The 23,863-nt window shown below is 40.7% G+C and overlaps 2 long non-coding RNA genes across 4 annotated transcripts in view; both read right to left on the reverse strand.

The window, feature by feature from the left end:
- The window catches only part of LOC145435090 (uncharacterized), a 75,996-nt gene that overhangs the window by 37,594 nt on the left and 14,539 nt on the right, over positions 1-23,863 (reverse strand). The window lies entirely within an intron of this gene.
- LOC145435067 (uncharacterized) lies at positions 1,027-6,786 on the reverse strand. Of its 3 annotated transcripts, none has more exons than XR_013913683.1 (7): positions 6,616-6,786; positions 5,106-5,161; positions 4,563-4,720; positions 4,072-4,191; positions 3,311-3,501; positions 2,630-2,728; positions 1,027-2,274 (listed from the first exon to the last, which is right to left on the reverse strand). It is a non-coding gene; the product is annotated as an uncharacterized LOC145435067 (long non-coding RNA). The 3 variants fall into 3 exon arrangements; XR_013913684.1 differs by having other exon boundaries at positions 4,563-4,769; positions 6,616-6,708; XR_013913682.1 differs by having other exon boundaries at positions 5,106-6,786.

Below are 23,863 nucleotides of genomic sequence, written 5' to 3' on the forward strand. Positions count from 1 at the left end.
GGCGAAACTTCCAGCGGGCCCATGTCCTAGTAATCGTAGCTTCTCGGGAGCTCTCGCCTCCCAGAACCCCCGCCAAGCGAGGCCTTACTTAGTGTAGTTGACTCAGGTAACGTGAATTGGACTTTAGAGTATTATTAGGACTATTATATATGGCCAACATACATTGTATCGTACATCTTGTACCTATAGTCAAAGCCAGAATCGTTTTTATGTATTGCGCGAGTTTTAGAAATATATCTCTGTCTTTTTCGTACCGCGACTGTTTCGCGATCCGTATTCCTATGGGCTAAATTTCATAAACTGTGTTACGTAAAACTAGAAGTCTAGAAAGATATCTCTGCCTTTTTCCAGGGATATCCCTGCCTTTTCGTACCGCGAATGTTTCGCGATCCGTACTCCAATATTGGCTAAACTTCACCATCTCTGTTACGTAAAACTAAAGTCCTACATAGATATCTCTGCCTTTTTCGTGTCGCGAGTATTTCGTGATCCGTATTTATATCGGCTAAACTTCACAACCACTGTTACGTAAAACTAAAGTTCTACATAGATATCGCTGCCTTTTTTGCACCGCGACTATTTCGCGCTCCTTATTTATATTGGCTAAATACTGCAGCTATTCCGCTGTGATCACTCGTCCATGATATTTTGCTATGTCTCGAATAAGAAACTACTTCTTTTTGAGATTACTCGAGAGTCCAGACTAGTACATAAGTGCCTGTAACAAGTGTTTTACATGATTATTATGATTAAGACTCTATACGCTAGCTACTACTGCATCAACGTCGAATAAACCATTGTATTGAGCATATATCTGGTACGAAGATCTTCACCCAAGGCAACAGCTTCTCGAGATAAGTATTGTATAGCCGAGCACCAAGACGATTGGTTAGCTGTACTTTTATACAGATCATCAGAGACAATAAGCTCTAATTGCTGCATGCACTCTAAGTTTTGAAGTGTTGCTCAACCCGGAAAAGTGAACACGAAACGTGATCCAAAAATTGAACGCCTAAAAGTGTTGCAAAGTGTTTAAATTAAAGGTGTTTACCTAAAAAGTGTTCAGTCTCAAAGTGGCTGGTTGACTAGTCACCGGAACGCAGGGCTCAAAATTAAATCAGATTTTATTGATTCATTAATAAATGACGCTTATAATACCCAACCTGGGTTATTAAATACGTGCAAACATTCAAATTTCCAATAGCTGCTGTGACAGGGTTTCATAAATTCAATTCAGCAGTTGAAACCGTTTCCGGAATAGTCCATGAAATTACGAACATCACAAATGATTAAGAGCAAACTCACAACAAATATCATGCAACTCGCTCAATCATGAAAATGAATGCATTGGGATAGTGATAACAAAATATCATTTAGTATCTGAAACTCTCGTGACAGGGGCATGGACTCAAATTAATTGGTTACGTCCGTTAGCGGAAAACATGATCAACAGCGGAAAATATGATCAACACAAATCATTACAACTTATATAAAACTAATTAAATTATGGTTTGTAAATTCCTAATTTTATTATAAACAAACAAACAATGAATGTATCAGTATCACTACCACTACCATGATAACCAACCATAAGTATTTTTTTACTCTTAATGAAATTGGGCCTGCTAACCAGGCATCAAAAATATTCTAGTGCTTGCATTACAAGTATTTATATCAGGTTAATGCCAATCACTTTTGTTTAAACAACAAAGAATTGTTTCTCTGAGTCCATACAAATTCTGCAGATTTTTAGAAAAAATTTTGTTATTATTTACCAGTCTGCTGCAAAAAAATGAAATCTGGAAGTCATTAGGGCATTGGTTCTCAAACATTTTTGGGCACACCCCACTTATGATAGCAAAAAATTTCATACACCCCTTATCGTCGTATCATAAAATTAAAAAAGCAACCAGAAATCCCAACGGATAGTTGGATGGCAGTGACGGTAATGGTTGTTGATGAGAGAATATTCAAATATTAAATTCTGACCATACACAGAGAAATAACTACAAGCTGCCATGTGCGAAAAAGATTTTAGTTGACTGCGGCTCCACGCCCCTTCAAATGCTTTCTCCTGTTCGAGAACCACTACTTAAGGGTGTGACAATCCAATGCATAGCAGCTCAAAACGTAAACAATGTTTCTGAATACTCCATTTTCAATGAAGCATTTTTATATTCTTGCCATCAGCTGCAATCCAGGTTCGGTGAATCTCTGATTTGTGGCGTGTCATGGTGTTTGCTTCTTTTTACTGGTCGACTCCAAGTTGCGCTCCTTTAAAATGTGATTAAATTCCAAAGTTTTGAATATGTCAATGAAAATTCTAAATTTCATGCAGAAATAAATATAAATATTTCGGACATGTAGGTTACAGAAGCACAGGAAAGGTGCTCAGATACATGTGAAATCCAATCACTGAGCAGGACTAAAATTAGCAAAACGACTAATAAAAATATCTTTAATTAGGTCTGCGTTTTTTTTAAATTCGGCCATTTTGACAGTTACATTGACATTCAGACGCACAGGCAACTGTGAGAATGCAGAACTGTAACTCAGAATGAAATTTATAGCAGAACGTTGCAAGTCTATGTAAATTTGTATGGTCCACAAAACAGAAAGATTACGGTACCTGTTTCAATAAGACATGCGCTCGGGTCTTGGATTATATTCGTTTGTCTCTCAATTTGGCTTGGAGAAGGAGACAGTTGACTTCATCAACCTCGTTTTGCTGAAAATATAATTGATTGCAAACAAGATCTGACAATAAATGTAGTAGAACCGTTGTTCCTATGGGTTCAGATTTCCATTATAATAATTGACATACGGTACGGTAGGCTTTACATATAGCTTTGATTCTAAGATTTTATAGCTGCTTTGAATTGAGACGAGAAAATATATCAGACAAAGGACACATTGATTGTCTTTAGTACAAAAACTTTGTGACATCTTATCGAAGGTGTGAATACTTTTCCTTCATTGCGGTAATTGTAAATGTTGTAAATCTTTCAAAATCCTTCATTTCTGATTAAATTTAATTAACGCAATTCATTGGAATTAGCAGGTTAAGGGAAATGATCTCAATTTGATGTTCACCTAGTCCTAGTATAGTTTAGTAAGCAATAGTTTAAATACAAGTTACACCGGCTCTTTACATTCAACTACACCTCTGTTCAATGTACAGTATACAGATCAAGCCTTTCATCAGCTCATATGGCATATATGGATAGTTTTTGAGAAAATTAGGACTGCAAAAACCAGCACATTGCATAATCAATGGTGATATATGAAATGAATAAATATCTAGACTTACATAATCACATGTTTCCATGGGTTCTTGAGACAAAAGTATGTATCGCAAAAGATGACTGCACCGGCACAAAATCCGTTCAGATGACTCCTCACGTCACTATCAACATTGTCTGTTAGCGCAGGCATGGTAGAACCAGGGGCTCTTTTCGAAGAGTCGACATCAGTTGGATGAATTTGAGGATCAATCCAAGACTGTTGAAAAGAAAATACTTGTTTTAAAAATTTGCTATACAAGGGAACTATTCAATATTCGAACAGCTTCTTCGAGGTACAAAACTTCAATATAAAATTGAATAGCATATGCATATTGAAATGTGCCCAAATATTTTTGGCTGAGACTCGTCAGGGGTAATCATCAGCAACTAGTAGAGAATTCAAAAGAACTTTGTATATCAACAATCGTATCACAAAATATGACGTCACCTGCATTCAGTATTCACGCAGATATCAGACTGGATACAATTGTATGTGACAAAAGGGTGTCTTTCATAGAACAATTAATTGATGGAATGGAAAGTTGCATGTGACCTTTCCACCAATTTTACTCCAGCACGGGTAGCATACTTTCCTGGATTGTTAATCATTTTAGTGAAATTTTACCAGCAAACATTCATAAAAATAACCAAATGCAGCAGAATCAAATTGATTATCTAAGGATATACCAGCTTACTTAAGAAACACTGCGATGCTTACCAGTATTTTAAACACCAAATGCATTTCAAAATGGTGCCAATTGCAATACATACATACAATACATACTACCTGAACATTAGGGCATTTTCATATTCTTTCCATCAGCCGCAACCCAGGCTTGATGAGTCCCTGATTCGTGGCGTGCCATGGCGGCTCCATCGTTTTACTGGTCAAATCCAAATGCTGCTCCTAGAAAATATGATAAATACCAAAGGAAAATTGTAAATATTATGCAGAAGTAAATATAAATATTTCACACAGGTAGGTTACAGAAGCGCAAGAGAGGTGCTCAGCCCCCCAGGTTGAGAACCACTGACCTAGTCCATTATAGCTCAGTAAGCAATAGTTAAATTACAAGTTAGATGAGCTCATTACGTTCAACTACATCTCTGTTCAGTGTTCAGTGTACACTGTACAGTGTACACAGATGAAGCCTTTTTCAGCTCATACCGAATAGTCCGTAGGCTACTCTGCGAGATAGTTCGTGAGAAAAGTAGGACTGCAAAAACCAGGAAATTACATAATCAATGGTGACATAAAAAATAAATAAATAGGCTTACATAATCATATGTATCCAATATCCATGGGTTCTTGAGACAAAGGTCTGTATCGCATAAGATGACTGTGCCGGCACAAAACCCGTTACGAACGACTCCTCAGTCCTCACGTCACTATCAACATTGTCTGTTAGCGCAGGCACGGTAGATCCAGGGGGCTCCTTTCAAAGAGTCGACATCAGTTGGACGAATTTGAGGATCAATCCAAGACTATTGAAAAGAAAATATATGTTTCAAAAATTTGCAGTACAATAATGAACTACTCAGTAATCACGTAGGTATCATACTGAATACAGTTGTTGTTTTCTGCAATAAGTTCTGTGTCACAGAAGGGTGTCTTTCATAGAATAATTAGGTAATGAAATGGAAAGTTGCACATGACGTTACCACCGGCACGGGTAGTATACTTCCTGGATTGCTAACAATTTTAGTGAAATTTTATCAGCAAACATTCATAAAAATCTTTATCACGAAGATAACCGAATGCAACAGACTCAAATTCATTAAGGATATACCAGTTCACTTACAAAACACCGTGATGCTTACCAGTATTCCATACAGCAAATGCATTTCAAAAAGGTGCCAATTTCAATACATACTACCTGCAAAATAGAGTTTAGTTCAATTACCGTATCATAATAAACCCAGGAAAGTCAAATTTGAGGATTGGGCAAAACAAATATTACCCCTTGTGATCCATGGTTTGTTGAAAAGATTGTTTGTTTGGCTGTGCTGTTATTGGGGCGATTTTGTGGACCTAAAAATGGAAGATTTTGACCAAAAAATTCACATTCACACATATTTTGACGATAAAAAACTTAATTTTGACCCCATGTACTTGAATTAGGTGTTTCTGACATAATGTTAGAATTGTACTACCGGTACTTATCTTTATTTCTGGCTGGAGCTCTCTGTTCTTCCAAAGTAGTTTGACCTAAAAAATATCTTTTGGCAAGAAAACTGACCAATTTTTACATGAAGAAACCTTATTTTATCGAAATCTAGACCCATGAAGAATTCCAGTATTAGTTACATCTCGTATTATGGTAGAAATAATTAGAACTTTGTTGTAGTATAACGAAACATTTTCGGGTAGAAGGTGTCTGTCCTTACTAAGTAGCTTGGCAAGAATGGGGAAAAAACGTTCACCAGCAGCAGTTGTTGGCCGTCAACACTGAAGTTATGGGTACACTGCAGGTGACACACCGTGTTGCTTCAATGTGACAAAGTTGTCTACATCGCAATTTTTCATCATACGGTTTCTAATAGAAGAACCAATGCCCACGCAATCTTGCTTCAGTTAGGATAATTCAGTAGGCTACGTTGAGCATTTATTTCATTTGACAGTTTCTGATTCACAATGAGCAGACGATGGTCCGTCTACAACGGTAGAACTATAAAGTAGGCTACTAGATGTAAATTGTAAAATGATAAGTTCACCGACAGCGCAATCATATATGATACAAACGAAATGCAAGTTGCCAAAAAAAAAATTGACTTTGTAAACAATTTTTGCAATTTTAACCTAACGGTACAATTTTGACAAAATTTTGACCTATTTTGACATGCCAAAAAAACTGTCTTAGTTAAAACCTTACCACTTGGAATAAACAGTACAGTGTAAAATGTGTTGCAGTTGAAAAACCATCAAAACCGTTGCATGACTGTCATACCGGTATTCAATTGCTGAAATTGCAGTACTTGTCCACAATGGACCACAATATCGCCTACATAGGGATATTTCAGTGTGGATAGAGAGAACATCCCTTTATCTATACGTCAAAAAGTGAGTTGGATATCAGCTTCCCATCAGTACCGTAGTACTGGACCTGGTCGCAGCCTGGTATATTATCAGATTCGGAGCTCGATCATCTAGCAATAAGATCGGACGAATCATATACTAGAAAACTTCCAAAGAACATTCATATGAATAAGGGATATCAGTAGTCTACTAAAACATTTAAAACAAACGACCTTATTGCCCTGTCAAAACGAGCTCATTTTATGACTATTCTCACATTACATATATTCAATAACATTTACCGCATTTCCATACCTTACAGTACATGGATGTTATGATCCTTTACGCCATCAGGTAGCAGAAACTGCTTCAATATATCCATTCCGCCAAGTCTGCTCGTGCACCCTACTCTCTGCCTGAAGCCTGACGAACCACCAATTCAAATTCCAAACTGAAATCGAGCGCGCTCTACCGTGACGAAGGTGGTGACCCCTCTGCGTCACAGGGAAATATGTATATTTTGTTTAAATATTACCCTTAATTTTGGTGGTTTGGTCAGTTGAATAATATTATTTTACATACACCATGATTTTATGTGATCCCCGAACGTACCAATAGTTTATGAATGCGAAATTGATGATAAATTACGGAGTATAAATTTTCTTGAAAGTAAGCCGCAGTGGCGAAGTGTTACATATAAACGGAGAAATACGCAGAAGTGTTGCGACGATAATGGCCCAATGCGTTCATATGCCCAAAAAGTGTGTCTGTACGCAGAATAAAGTGTTATGAAGTGTTCAATACGACCTTGCGGATTTAGAGTGTGGGCCCCGAGAACAGTCGTGAGATATACAACTTCAATACTGGGACTGACGTTTATGCTATCGACGACAAGGACATTCTTCACGGACGAACACGGTACACGTTTTAATTGTCGATTTCTGTTGAAAACTTCACGACAGCAGACCCTATTGACTGTGTATGTGTTAGTGATTTGTGAGTGTTATTGTTATATCGTTGCATATTCAATATTGTCATATACAAGTGTCATAAACGTGTCGCTTGAATAGAACCCCTAATCTCCTATGTTCTGAAGGTTTGAATGCGGCCCGCGAAACAACTTGAGTATGACACCCCTGCACTAGAGTAGCCTAAGTGATGCTAGCAGGCAAAATCTGCCTGAGGACTCCAAAATAACTGTTACTGGTCAGCTCGCCTCTGACCAGGCCTGACCATTTCCATCCAGAAATGATGTGGAGTTGATATCGACCAAAGAAATACGCTCTGGCATGGTCCAAACCTGGCATCTGCGCAATATTTGTATCCAGACATACTCCGGGTCTGATATCTGCGTATCGCTTGGCGTCAGACATGGTGCGGACCTGATATCTATGCAGGAAACAGCACCAGGTATGGTCTAGACCTGATATCTGCGCACTATTTGTATTCGGACATGCTCCGGAGCTGATATCTGTGCACCAAAAGAATCCAGGTATGGTCCAGACCTGATATCTGCGCACCAAAAGAATCCAGGTATGGTCCAGACCTGATATCTGCGCACTATTTGTATTCGGACATGCTCCGGAGCTGATATCTGCGCACCAAAAGAGCCTAGGTATGGTCCAGACCTGATATCTGCGCACTATTTGTATCCGGACATGCTCCAGAGCTGATATCTGCGCACAAAATTCCCCCAGGCATGGTCCGGACCTGATATCTGCGCACCAAAAGAATCCAGTTATGGTCCAGACCTGATATCTGCGCACTATTTGTATTCGGACATGCTCCGGAGCTGATATCTGCGCACCAAAAGAGCCTAGGTATGGTCCAGACCTGATATCTGCGCACTATTTGTATCCGGACATGCTCCAGAGCTGATATCTGCGCACAAAATTCCCCCGGGCATGGTCCGGACCTGATATCTGCGCACCAAAAGAATCCAGGTATGGTCCAGACCTGATATCTGCGCACTATTTGTATTCGGACATGCTCCGGAGCTGATATCTGCGCACCAAAAGAATCCAGGTATGGTCCAGACCTGATATCTGCGCACTATTTGTATTCGGACATGCTCCGGAGCTGATATCTGCGCACCAAAAGAATCCAGGTATGGTCCAGACCAGATATCTGCGCACTATTTGTATTCGGACATGCACCGGAGCTGATATCTGCGCACCAAAAGAATCCAGGTATGGTCCAGAGCTGATATCTGCGCACAAAATTCCCCCAGGCATGGTTCGGACCTGATATCTGCCCACTGAATCGACCTAGACATGCTTAAGACGTGATATCTGCGCTCTAAACGAAGCGTGACCTTTATATGACCTCGATGTCTGCGATTTTTGGTGATATCTGCGATATCTGAGTATATCCACAATGATATCTGCGATATCTGCGATATCTGAGTATATCCACAGTAGTGATATCTGCGATATCTGCGATACCTGCGATATCTGCGATATCTGAGTATATCCACGGGGCCTTGCTAAAGTGTCTGAATGGATAGTAATGATAAGCAACCAGTTATTGCTGATAAGGATACCGAGCCTAACTCTGTAATCGGTCACGCTAAAGATGTTAAGCACGGAGCTGCTTTACCCAGTATTGCCGATGAAAGAATTAGGCACACTCTTCCTATCAGCGTTGTTAAAAACGGGCCTACGTATTTATGCGAAGCCCGAGTTGCGGACATTGCGGACGATCCAACTATTGTCGAACCGCAAGATTTAAATCGCATTCCCGTTCAGAATTATGTCGTGACTTCAGCCGTCGCGCCGTCAGTGAATAGCTCAGCTTCTCTGAGACAATGTATGACACACACGCAAAGGCAATTGACTTTGGTTGTATACTAACTGAAGCGCATTACATTCGATACGCGTTCCGGTATCACTAATCTATGATTTTTCAAAACCAAGATATTATGCTAAAGATATGGACGAATGTATAATCAGGTATTGAGTAGCTTTTGCTTGAATTCGTTAGCCTAATATGGGGAAGTATCATGTGTACAAATAAAATGAACTTCTTACACAGTTGTAGAATTCGTTAAGCACAATATTATGGGATTACCATACGCAATAATGGATTTGTCCCACATGTGCTTGAGAAGAATCACCGATAATTATGCAATTTATACGGCCACGCTCACATGTATTAGGGGATTAGATGCGGGAAATCGGCGACTGTGATTTCGTTACGCGCGTGAGTGTGAACCGGAGTGACTATATGTATTTGGATGCAATATCTGGTATACTTATAGTTAATGGATTTTAAGATGTTCCAATTCGCTGTAAGGTTGGGGCATAAAGTTCTTGCTCTAAACAATCTGCGGGCAGTTTGAACGGGACAGGGCTGAATGCGTCTTCTTTTGGCGAATCTCCTGGTTTACACGATAAAACTTTTGAACAGTACCGCAACCTCGTGTCTGATTTTAAGTACATTTGAATGTTATGTCGAAAAGCATTATTATGCGATACAACGCGTATCATGAGTAACCTACTTAGCTATAATGGCCTCCGCTATTTAGGTGTAATCGGTGAATTCGTAGTCAACATTGTGAACGCCGCAATGCAACGTACTCAGCGCAAGACCTATTATAAAATTCGGTATAAATATGACATATCTTGTTCGGTCAGATGATATAACTGAACTGCGTAAATTGGTTCTGGATTCATGATAACGGTCCCGTTAATATTACGAAATATTCTAGTTACGGAAATCGTTTTTTTTTTCTTCAATGCATTTTCAGATACCTTACACAAAACGCATATGTGGTTTTCAGCTTTCGATATTAAAACAGTATTTTAGGGCACACGCCATATCGCCACGTGATCCGCTGATTTCAAACCCAGCGTATTCTTGAATTACGTAACGCTTTTAGCGAAGAAGTGTAATTTCACAATACAGCTTTTCTGGTTCAGCATATTTGCCAGACACCATTGCGGAATGACGCATCCTTCATTCAAAGAATCCACTACGTAAAGTTGACTAATGGTATTCTGATGGCATTTCAAAAAGTGATTTCATATGGACTTCAGCTTTAAAATCATCGCAGACACATAACAGTAGTCTGTATGATAACATCCTACATTGATCAATGTGAGTTTGACTGATAATTCCATTACTGACTGACATATCTAATAAATCCTTAAATTGTTTTCAATTACGCCATGCCACGTGAGCATAGCATCTATTCCGTAACTCCTTGCGTGTCGGTTGAAATCTGATGAGTTGTTTGGAATTCGCTTTACAAAACTCAGCAGCACCTATCAATCGCACATCCGCTGTCAAGATTATGCAAAATTTGACCCTGGCGGCACCGAGAATTTATTACTTGAATCGCAATGTAGCAGACCTGTTTTGACTTACACTAAGGAGTTCGCTAGTTAGCAGACTTCCTGTACATTTTACATTTATACTTCTGCCACGTGCAGAAATTTTTTTTCGCACGTCTGCTCCCTCCATTTTTTTCTGCATGCGTCAGAGATTGACCCCTTGCTTGCAACGCTGTCAGAGAATAGCGTGCCTTATTCTTTTTTTAATGTTTCTGATATTGTCAACACCTTCATAATTAGGTTTAGGTTTGCCTTATCAGACTGGTCGCTTATTGATAGATTGTGTGGTTTCTTTCATGCTTGTGTCGTTATTTTGTGCCAATTGTAATAGTGCTATATGCCCTTTCCACGTGATGCTGTCGTGAGGTTTTTTTTACAGAGTTGGCGAATATATACGTGTCCGTCGTCCACGCTCCGCGTTCCGGCGTACCAATCTTCTACTCATGTGTGCGAATTCATCGTAACGATTTCGACCTACTCAACAACAACGACCTGGCAATATACTTCGGTACGATTCTGACACCACGTGCACTGCAACTGCAATGTCTGCAACAGTCGACAGCAACAGTTCGCCGCTATTTCAACGACGAAACTGTATCGATATCCGCTAACGATCGACCGACTGACCGAAGATATCCCACATCTGCAATCATTGGCCGACACTATAGCGCCAACACGCGTACGTAGCCATGCTGAATCTCCAGCCCCCCAACAGCTATACGCTGACGGCTGTGTGAATCAGACAAGCCATGAATCGCAGACGATAATTACGCAGTTTTTACAACCGAAAACGATGCCAGACTCCACCAGGATGCCTGCACGTGGACGCAAAAGTGCAGGCACACATGTGTTGAGTAGCAGTTGTACGCCGGAAACACATGTACATTATCGATCGAGATTTTGTACGAATTTCACTGACCAGGAACACACTGGTGCATATGGGCCACGGCCCGAAACTGAAGTTTACGCGGACTTGAGTATGTTGGTTACTCTAAGTCACAATATCGACCGAGATATTGCAATGTTTGAAATGGCCACTATTGTACATATACCGGCCACACACTGAAGTTAATTTTGCCTTCACGTGAACAGCGGCGGTACCACTCATGATGATTTGGGCTGTCACGTGGATGTATTTGTATCTGTTAGGCTTACTATTTGCTTAGGATGAAATTGTTTGTGTTATTCCAATTTAGGTTAACTTGTATATTAGAAAAGCAGTATAAAACCTTACTCTTGCAATTCTCATACTAAAACCGAACCCGTGTAGGCCTAATTCATTATAGTTTGTTGGATAACATTTCATGTAGCCTAATTACTTAAAGGGTCGTTGAAATTAAAAGTCTTTACTCGTGATTGTTACTATCCGATTTCCTTTTTAATGGGGGACGGGGTGACCTTTCTGTACCAAAATTGTATTCGACATAGTAAATCGATTTTGTCATTTATGGTCGTATAATCTAATTGGCTTTTTCCTTAATTATTCCTAATTAATTCCCTTTTCGAGTGGAAATAATGCAGCTATTCCGCTGTGATCACTCGTCCATGATATTTTGCTATGTCTCGAATAAGAAACTACTTCTTTTTGAGAATACTCGAGAGTCCAGACTAGTACATAAGTGCCTGTAACAAGTGTTTTACATGTTTATTATGATTGAGACTCTATACGCTACTACTGCATCAACGTCGAATAAACCATTGTATTGAGCATATATCTGGTACGAAGAACTTCACCCAAGGCAACAGCTTCTCGAGATAAGTATTGTATAGCCGAGCACCAAGACGATTGGTCAGCTGTACTTTTATACAGATCATCAGAGACAATAAGCTCTAATTGCCGCAAATCCATTTTTTCGTCCTCATTGGCTAAACTTTACAACCATTGTTTCGTACTGCTGTAGTATAAGCTCGATCTTTTTCTCGAATAATGTTAGACTCATTTAACCGCTACTAGGACTAACCTCTTTTCTTTCGAGCGAGATAGTGTAATGGTTATGCGTCCGGCTTCTCGAGCGGTAGGTCGTGGGTTCGATCCCCGGCCGGGTCATACCAAAGACTCGAAAAATGGTATCCGCAGCTATCCTGCTAGGCGCTCAGCAATCACGGATAGCATGGAGGAGAAAAAAAAACGGGGGAGCAGACTAGATGACCTCATGGGGCCGTATCGCAACTCCGTCGCCAAAGCATCTCGATGGTGCAGGCGAGAAAGAATATCATCATCTCTCTCTCTCTCTCTCTCTCTCTTGTCGCTTCCACGCAAATACATTCGAATCAGAGAACTCCCTGTGAATTGAAGAGCTTGCAACAGTACAGGGCAACTAAGGCCTTAACTACTGCCGCATTAGTAAAAATTTCACAGAGGTTTCGTAGGTGTCAAGCAAGATGCTGGATTAGGCCTATCTATTTATTATCTAGAAAAGATTGTTGCATGAACGGGCATAACGTAGAAATGCGCAAACAATGTGACAAAACACCAGTAATACCAAGGGAACACATAACTTCTGATAACATCTTCAAAGACCTAGTTAGGGTTTGTTTCAATTCAATGTTGCACATGGAAAAATGCTACCAATTACAACATGGTAGATGAATAATTTGTTCAACTCGTGGTATCTAATGAAATGTGGTCGTCCACTGACCAGTTCGCCTTGCTAAATATGCTGTTTAGTGATCTCAAGTCATCCCTATATTCAACTGTTACCAAAGTCCATCTCAAGAATCAAATGGTTATGTTGGCATGATAGGCGCCGACTTTAATTTTTTATTTTTTACGAGGTGGCGGAGTCGTGTGACGTCATAATCATTGCATATCGATGACGCCATCGTCGTACTAGAACGCACTTTACCAGGGTGCCTTTATTTTGTACATGCAAGCTAATGAAAAGCTAATGCAGCTAATTAAGCTAATGAAAAGCTAATTAAGCTAACGAAAAGCTAATTAAGCTAATGAAAAGCTAATGAAAAGCTAATTAAGCTAGTGAAAAGCTAATGAAAAGCTAATTAAGCTAATGAAAAGCTAATTAAGCTAATGAAAAAGTAAGCTATTGAAAAGTAAGCTAATGAAAAGCTAATTAAGCTAATGAAAAGCTAATTAAGCTAATGAAAAAGTAAGCTATTGAAATGTAAGCTAATGAAAAGCTAATGAAGCTACTGGAAAGCTAATGAAAGAGTAAGCTAATGAAAAGTACGCTAATGAAAAGCTAATGAAGCTAAAAGTTTGGAGTTTGGGAGTTTGGACTTTGAAAATTTTCGAGCTCGCCTATACTTTAACGTGGGCGATATAACTGCCGCAACTTTGCCGCGTGTCGCCTACCTTAAAACACGCGGCCCTATGACAAACCGGCTATACTTGCTCGGATCGGTCCCAGATTTTGTGTGAGCCTAGTCATGAGGGGTGTTTGGCCGAGAAATTTTTTAAAAAATTTTCCGAAAATTTTTTTGGAATTCAATTTTTTTCCAATTTTGTTGCCATGTTAAAGGATAGGGAAGTTGGAGTTAGTCGTTTTTTTGATGAAAAAAAAATTAAATTTTTTTCTCGATCCCCACTTTTCTGGTATCGTTCGACGCAGCGGACGCAGTACACGTAGAACACGCCGGTACCTTCGGCGTGGCTTCAGGAGGTGGCAGAAATATTTCAGATTTTTATCCTCGTTCTGTGATCAGGAGCTCGAATCGACTAGTCGCTTAGCTTTACGACGCACATGAGCCGAGATACGACGTTTCGTGTTATAGCTCGGCTCCTGTGATGCCCAGCCCCAAACTCGACCCCTCGTTGGAAGCGCCGCAACGAGACGAAGCCGAAAGTTTTGAAAAATTAAAAAAAAATTCTTGGCCGATGCAGACTGAAAATGATGACACCGACGACGAGGCTAGCGTAAGCAACGATTCTGCACCTGTTGAAAACAGCATCGTTTTTCATGGCTTTGCACAACTTCATAATAAAGTGTTTGAAGTTGAGAATCAGTTGTTGTGTCCTGCCTTACAAGATCAAGCAGGAGGTGCTTATGACAACCTCAAAGGCACATTTAATTGCATTCAGAGAAAACTGAGACAGGTGACATTGGAAGTCAAGCAACAAAGAATGCAAAATATGCATTAAATGACTTTGCACGATATGTTCAAGCAGTGTTTTCCTGACATTCAGTTATGGTGCTTGCTGTTGAAATAGCTGAACCCAGAAATTGTGAAGAATTTTTGCGTACTTATCTGGGATGCGAACTTAAATGGGTGCGTACTTAAGCGGTAGATTACTGTACTGCGTCCGCTGCGTCGAACGATACCAGAAAAGTGAGAATCGAGAAAAAAATTTAAAAAAATTTTTTTATCGAAAAAACGACCAACTCCAACTTCCCTATCCTTTAACAATTAACATGGCAACGAAATTGAAAAAAAAATTGAAGTCCGAAAAAATTTTCGGAAACATAAAAAAAAAATTATCGGCCAAACACCCCCCACGACTAGGCTCACACGAAATCTGGGACCGGTCCGAGCAAGAATAGCCGGTTTGCCACAGGGCCGCGTGTTTTGGGGTTTGGGGTTATGTCGCCCACGTTAAAGTATAGGCGAGCTCGAAAATTTTCAAAGTCCAAACACCCCTTTGAAATGCATGGGCCACGTTAAAAGGTCTGCTCCCGCCAGGCGGGTCGAAAGGCCCCCGTGCTACAGCATAGTTATTAGAGTCATTAGCTTTTAGCTTCATTAGCTTTTCATTAGCGTACTTTTCATTAGCTTACTTTTTCATTAGCTTTCCATTAGCTTCATTAGCTTTTCATTAGCTTACTTTTCATTAGCTTACTTTTTCATTAGCTTAATTAGCTTTTCATTAGCTTAATTAGCTTTCCATTAGCTTTTCATTAGCTTAATTAGCTTTTCATTAGCTTAATTAGCTTTTCATTAGCTGAATTAGCTTTTCATTAGCTTAGTTAGCTTTTCATTAGCTTACTTTTCAATAGCTTACTTTTTCATTAGCTTAATTAGCTTTTCATTAGCTTAATTAGCTTTTCATTAGCTTTTCATTAGCTTAATTAGCTTTTCATTAGCTTAATTAGCTGCATTAGCTTTTCATTAGCTTGCATGTACAAAATAAAGGCACCCCTTTACCAAATGCCGCTGGTGTGCGTGTAGCGCTAAACCGTTCATGCGACGTTTCAATACCGGCCCCACACTCATTAATATCAAACCATACAGTCGAGTTATTGAATGGAATCTTAAAACGGTACGATCATTCAAAAGTGTATCTGCGCTACCAGTCCGTCCGACGGAATATGGACGGCTCCCGTTCAAATGCACCGAACAAAAATCAAAATTTACGTCATTGAAAATTCGGAGTTGCATTAATGTTATTCACGCGCAATGCGCCGCGTGAATAACGAAATTATACTACGCAGTGGCCTGGCAAGTGCGCAAGTAAAACACGACAACTCTCGAACACGAGGTTTCAAGCAGACAATATGATGATTACAAAGGCGAAATCGCGCAACCAATCAGTAATTGTCTCTGTTTGTGGCTTCGCGTTGAATAACTCGCATTGCGGCAATTGTTTGTAGATTAAAACAGCTATTTTGGCGGCATTGGTGCATTTCCCGATTTTCCCTCGCGTCTTCGCTAATCGGTTTTGGAGTACATCGGTGTATATGCCGTAAATAGATATAGGAAAAAAATGTAACGTCCTATCCCTATATAATGTAACGATTTTGGGCTAGATTCAATTCAGCTTCCGGGCGAATGTCGCGAACTTATCAATGGAAATTCACTGTCTACCCAATGTACAATAGTTTAAAATTCGATATTGTTGTTCTCGATACCAGTACGTCCAGCTATCAAGTTTATTGGATTAAAGATGGTTCCCCGTTCAAACGAATCGAATAAATTCAGAATTTGTGCCACCCAGAATCGCAAGGCCTACTGCACTTTAATAACGAAAGGAAAATGACATTGTGCGGCAACTCCAGAGTACGAATATACATCAAGCAGAAAACTAGAAATATAGATGATGGGAAACGAGAAAGCGTATATTCTAAACCAGGGGTCACCAATACGCGGCCCGCGGATCGCATGCGGCCCGCCAGGTCATATTTTGCGGCCCGCGACATGATTTGAGATTTCGGAAGAAAGCTAAGAAAACATTTTGAAATTCTGAAATGGACGTGCAATGGCCCAAACATTTCCAATACCGAGACGCCTAGAGAACTGCTTAGGGAAGGGGTTCTAAAACTGAGGGTACGTCCCCCATATGGGGCCGTGAAACCATCTGAAGGGGCCGTGGAGCTGCGTTCAACTAAAAGTTTTTTCGCGCGATTTTCCTCGAATTCATAGTTATACCTAGTGCTCTGTGTATAATCCAGAATTTATATTATCGAATTCTCTCGTCAACTTTCATAACCTCACATACCATCAAACTATCCCTTCGGATAGCCAGCATTATGGATGTATTTTGTGATATGACGATAAGGGGGCACGAAATTTTTGAGTATCATATAGGGGGGCATATCAAAAAAGGTTTGAGAACCACTGGCTTAGGGCTTTCCCACAAGATTAAGCTTCAAGTGGGGATGGTCTTTCAGCTAGTTACGTATCTCGCTAGTCCTAAAAAGCGTTTCTAGGTACCGTGCACAGCTCGCAGTTTAAAATAAAATGAAATTGATGACAGTGATACTTCGTTGTATTTTTATTCCTTTAATAAAATATTACTTTTTTGTGGTCGCTATACCCATTGCCTATGTTAGGTAGAACAGCGTTAACGTGGTTGCCCCCTTTACATCGATATTGAATTTATGCGGCCCGCGGCCGCTACGAAATTTGAAAAGTGGCCCGCGACTCGTTTTGAGTTGGCGACCCCTGTTCTAAACCAGTGGTTTTCAACCTTTTTCACCTCGCGGACCGGTAAAATTACAAAAAAATGTCTGGCGGACCGGTGAACTTTCAAATTTGAAATGAAGCCAAAATGTAAAATATGCCACCGTTTTTTGCAACTATATGGTGTTACAGAGTGACATTTAGAGGGTTTTGATCGTAATTACTTATCTTCATATGATTTTATGGTAGTGAGTCTGCTGAGTCGAGGTAAAATTGCCTTATCCAGATAAACGTGCTACCGCCGAGAGTCGTTTATTGTCTTTCGCGCCGAAGGCCGTGGGTTTAACCAACCACGCCAACTCAAATAATATTCTTCTCTTTGACAATATCGAGAGAAGAAGCATTTCGGAGAATCGGAGTCGAATCAAGCACCTTGTCGTGCTACCTTGCTTATTGGCCACTGCCACCAGACGCAGGCTACTCTGGCAACTACGAACACAACGCGCATCGAAAAAAAAAACACTTAACAGCAGCTATACGGGCCATTCGCAAACCTGGGCCGAAAAAGCACTTCGTCAGCCGACCCCACAAAACGTTGGTTTTGGCCTCCGAAGGTCGATATGCAACACATCAAGAGGCTTCGCCCCCAGACCCTACATTTGTGTCGATGTTTTCCCCTATAGATATGAGCACATTCATTCTACTCTGTAACAGCAGGGAGTTTATGTAATATATAGCTTAATTGCGCCGATAGCGAAAATTTTCAATCAGTCATGACTGAATTGGTTTTCTCGCAGCCGAATTTTTGGCACACCTTTCGGAGTCACATGTTAGCCTGAACTTCATTATGTGTTGGTACGTCGTGGCGCGGTAATGACTGATGCCAAAATCCCGATTTCTATACATCATGCGTATTTATCGGAGAAGGGCACCTAATAATAAAGATATTTAGTGACACTAAATCGCGCAATGCGCGAAAAGAAATCGGAAAAATGTTGGAAAAAGTTTCAAAAGATACGCTATGATTTATGTTCATTTGCAAAATTATTTTGGGCCCGTTTCAAGCTCGGCCCCTCTCCAATTTGGCGGCTTGGGGTGCCCCAGTTATGGTCCTGCACAATACGAATGAATCGGAAATGAATGATTGCGCAAACTGCGCTGTTTAGCGATGAGTCAGCTCGTATGCGTTCTGTACTTGTGGCTCGCATGTCGGTAAAGGACACGTCTTGAACTTAAAGTCAAATCGAACAGCCCCAATGTTACCTCACTAAGTTCTGACTCAGTTTAAAATATGATGTTGTACTTATTTTATCAATGGACAAGCCTTTAACATTGCATCTTGAAATTAAGGGATAAAATTGTAATATACGTGGCGGACCGGCAGGAATGTCGTCGCGGACCGGCACCGGTCCGCGGACCGGCGGTTGAGAACCACTGTTCTAAACGGTATCGCCGCGAATGGGTTTTGAGTTTGACACCGTATTTAGTTTCCTCGCGACAATTGTTTTCTGATTATATCGGCATTCAAGCTGTATTTCCCGATTAGTGTCACTGGCAAAGTCTTGTTAGAGAAACGAATGTGCGTAGAAATGAATTCCAATTTACAGGCGTACACGAACACACTGTCCAATTTCGCGCTGCGATTACCAAGACTATCACAAAGCTATAGCTAGCGCAAGAATTGTTCTGTCAACAAATAGGGGCGCACATAATTTCGATTTTAGAAAAGCATAACGTCTATATTTGGGCGCCTGATCGGGAGAGGAGTTCTGGGATGAGTCCGAAAGTGCTGTCAATTAGCGAGTCCCCGATCTCCGGTGAATATAATTAAATACGCGCAGCCTCGGCGATAGTTCTCGCAAATCAGAATGTGCAACCTGACCGCAACGATTTCAGGTGGTTCGAACCTTTCTCGTCTTTTGGAACTCAAGCCTTGATATACATCTTCTGATCGTTACGTTTATTATTAGCGGAAATCAATCAAACACGTTGAAGTATTTTTGCAGCGATTCGATATTATTCAGTTACGCGATGTCGCTCTTTAATCATAATCACATATTAACAATGACTTCACTAATCAGCGTATACTCGACCTCGTTGTGTCCAAACCAGCGAGAGATAGGATCCAAGGCCAGCGATGATTTCGTGTACACCAGGCCAAAGCCGCCAATGCAGATGCGATTGCGCAGGCGATCGAAGGTATAGTGTAAGCGGGGCCTATGACAGATGCGATTGTCCAAGCCAGCTGAGTCAGGCTTGTTCGAGACGTGATAAATCAGGCCAGCGACGATTGCCGAGCGCACGGAAATGAATGACCTAATTTCGCGACCATCTCAGTGGGAGATCATCACAGTCTCTCACTAATTGACAACACTCTTCTCGCAAATCGGCTGCGCGGAACACTGATATTACAATTATGGAGTTGCAACTGAATATTAGAGTTGGAATGGTCGTTTGACGTGATTTCGCGTTTCAAAAGGAGGCGATCCCGAAACCCCATGGCTTTGCGCCTGGTACACGCGTATCGAAATCGCCCGATTACTAATTATTCGTCACAAATCACTTGGGCGTTTGAGCATTTTGTACGAGGTGGCCGCCACCTCGTAAATATGGCGACGAGGTGGCTGCGCCACCTCGTAACCTCGTAAGTCGGCGCCTATGGCCATGAATATTCGTAGCCTTGTGCAGCATGTTTATGCTGCCGATGGAATGAACTATTGAAACTATATTATTTGCCGATAAAATATAATGGAAGTCCCGGTATCTGGTGCAAAGACATATATTTTCGTCACTATACACTATTTGACTTGATTATCGAATTGTATTCGAGTTCTTGTAGTCACCCCTTGTGCTGAGACATCTATCAAGACAGAAAGATTGGCTGACGACCTAGTTGACTCTAAATTGCTGGACAGGAGCAATTTTGTATTAGGAATTCTTTCGCTTTTTTTTCAGACTTTTGGTTAAATACAGGGCCGAATTCGACTGAAATACAGTAAATCAACGCTCCGACGGGTATTTCGGGAGTTGAGCCGGAAAGTTGACCTTTTCTTTAGTCAACCGATCACGATGTGGGTCAAATTTACCATTTTTTCAGGATTTTCCATGAAGAAAGTTGGAAAAAGTGTCCTCTTTTCACATTTCCAAAATATGGTTACCCTACTCCGACTATATCAGATCTAACGAATACTAGAACATCAAAAGAAACTACTCGAGCATATGCCGAGAAACCAAAAACATCAAAATGAGTCATTGAAAACACGCAGCATGCGAGGCACAAGATACGTCAGTTTCACAATGTTTCAAGTAATACGTAAATTATCATTTTCAACTTTTACGAAGGAAATTGAATAACATTCCGGAGATTTTTCTAATTTATAGCTTAATTCGTCCGTTTGTGCTAGTCACGTATATACAATATACATCTTTCAATTTAGAGAGTAGTCGCGTCCAAATAACTGTTAAACGTTTCGCACCAATGCAAAAAATCTACTTTATGGGGTATATTTTAGATCTATCATTTTCTACCTCAATTTAAAGGATTTTTACAGGATTGTAAAGCCACTTGAGTATAGAAATCTACCGCAATACTTCTACTGCGAATAGCTACGCTGACTATACTTTGGCCACCGCCGAGCATTTGCACCAGTTACTCTACTAGTACTGAGTGGGCATCTGATATTGATGGCCTACAAATAAAGGATAAAAAGGAAGAACGTTAAAAATAACATCCACACTTCGTCTTCCGTGCGGATGTGAGCTTGAGTAAAATTGTGCGTTATAGTAGCGACCGTGATAAACGATTTTGATTCGCAATCATAATGTAGGTGCTAAGCAAAGTGTCGTAATTACTCACTAAACTAAAGGAAGGCCTGGGACTGATGCGAAAAATTACGTCTATACTGCGGTCCGAGTAAAGTGGATATAGTCTGATCGTAGGGAAGGCAATACGAACACTATATATAGGCTGCGCTACTGCGTTGCTGTGGACGCTATACGTGACACTTGCCTGCGGTCAACTTAAGATTCACAACACACTTGGCAGCGACTTCGATACGAAATCAATCCGTAGTTGTTTTTTTCGTGAACTCAGCGATCTTCCGACGCGTTACGCAGAATAATAATGTTTTTAGCCAACATTCGAACCATGTACGGTCACAGACACGCGATATTGGCTGCCGACGAAAATATTTTCGAACTCTGAGTTATTCCACTGTCTCAACAACAATTTCATACCTAGATTATACGAATAAAGACAAGAGAAGTGTGCAATCTGTGCATATATAAAGCCGAGCTGTCAGCCGAGTTTGTTGAAAAGCGTTCTATTAACGAGGTAGTATCGCACATTCGCGACCATCGAGTGCTGATATGAAGTCAGGGTTGTCAGACTCGGGGCTTCCCAAATTCAGGGTTGCACAGAGTAAATCGACAACACGCTATAGAACAGTTGAAGATCAATCGCGATAAATTATACGCGGGCTCTTCTTTGATATTCGGAATCACATTTTTATTCTCGGAATCGAGATTTGCCCGAGATTACTTTTCCTTAATCCCGAGATTTTTCGTGATTAGCAAAGTAGAAAAATATACGCGTGCAAGCAACTTTTACCCAGTTCGTGTGTTGTAGATTGGAGGCATTTAACGCGAGAGCATATAGTGAATCCTCGTGAAGAACGTTTGTAATTTCGTACTCAAAATATACAGCAGCTCAAAATGAGCGTTTAGTGGGGTTGTCCAAATTTTACAAAATGCCGCGTTGTAAAGGCTCGTTGTGTAGATTATTGATATATTCATCAATGTTCCTGCAAGAAGCTATCCGAAAATGCATTTCGCGCAAAGCGTTTGAAAGTACCTAGCAATAGGCGAGTGGGGAATCAAAGATCCTGATTGGTTGAACTGGTGCCGGTCCTATAGAGGAGCTCGCTACTGGTTCGCGAAAAGCTCATAGTTGAGTTAAGTGGAGGTTCCAAATTATCCTGATAAAAATTAAAAACTACTTATGCTGATAGCTTCATTCCAAACATGTATGTTAGTGGCGCAGACAGTGTCGTATACCTCTTCTTTCTGAATCTAAAATCGGCCCCTAATAAATCGCTCAGTCGAAATCAGATGCAAGCTGAGCGTTTCCTTCGAACAATGCGGCGATGTTCTTTTTCAAGTGTTCTGTAATAAAGAGAGCAATTTATTCATCATGCCTCTGAATGCACTAGCCAGTAATGAAAACTTACGTCAGACGCATCGGAGTCGAGATCAACTGACGATTCCCGACGCAGAACAGTATTGCTTTAATATTAAATGTTGCAGAGGCGCATGGCCTCCGATCTCATTCTTTCCTCTATTGATTTTCCCAAACCGTAAGTATATCATAAGGAGCATCACTGTGGCAATGTCAAGACGTACTCCCCAATCCGCAAGTGCCACGTATTCACCCCAATCTCAATAATTTATTTAGACTGCGAGCCTGAACGGGGCTTAAGATGTTGACGATTGCATTGCATACGCTTGGACGTTTCTTGGTCCATTTCAACACAGCATTGCCACGCTATCGTAGCAGATGATTTGTAGATATCATATGGTTCAATCCTAAAGACGGATTGCAGAATTAATCCCGATTTGCAGAAATTGCGCCGTGATCAATTTATACGAGCGTGGTAATCATTCAAGCCTAGCTGATTAGCCAATCAAGCGCCATGATTTCGTGATTACTAGTCTTCTCACCGTTCTATGGTCGCTGGTACGCCCACTCAACATGCGGCTACTTTCAAACGCATTTAGACAAATCTTAACAACTTTCCTGTGAGCTTATTGCAGGCTCATTGGCGTTTTTTTCATCAATAACTATAGAACGAGACATGGAGGATACGCATCATTTTTGAGATTTTCCAAATTATGGACAACCCTAGTGTAGGACATTTCCGAACTCACTGTGCCGGGTGGGCCTACCATAACCAATAAGCGGTACGAGACACTTGGAAATGCCGTTACTACAATATGGCTTGATCATGAAAATATGCCGACATTTGTATTACACAAATTGGTTTGAATTCATGATCAGATTTGTCCTACATTGGTTTCTCTGTAAAACATCGTCGGGATGCTTTAGTGTAGTGTGCAGCGACTGGGCGCGGCAATACGATACACAAGTATCGAGACCAACCCCATTTCGCTCCTGGACACATGAAGACAGGAAGTTTTGGCAACATAAGGCTGGGCAAAGTGCAGCGCCAAGATAATCGGCGGCGATTAAACCTTGGCCGAAATTGATCGTCACTGGTTGGCCAAAAACCTTCGGTATTGATATGTCCCAGTCGTCGAAATGATCGGCACCGAATAGTCGTCACGTCCTTGCAATCTGAGAGAACAATAGTGAAAAATAATAATAGGTGGTCAAAGTAGTCATGAAAGCTACTCAAGTAGAAGTAGAAGTAGAAGTA

This window comes from Botryllus schlosseri, chromosome 3, assembly GCF_051294905.1.
Source record: "Botryllus schlosseri isolate E-star chromosome 3, Bs_hap1, whole genome shotgun sequence".
NCBI classification, from domain to species: domain Eukaryota; kingdom Metazoa; phylum Chordata; class Ascidiacea; order Stolidobranchia; family Styelidae; genus Botryllus; species Botryllus schlosseri.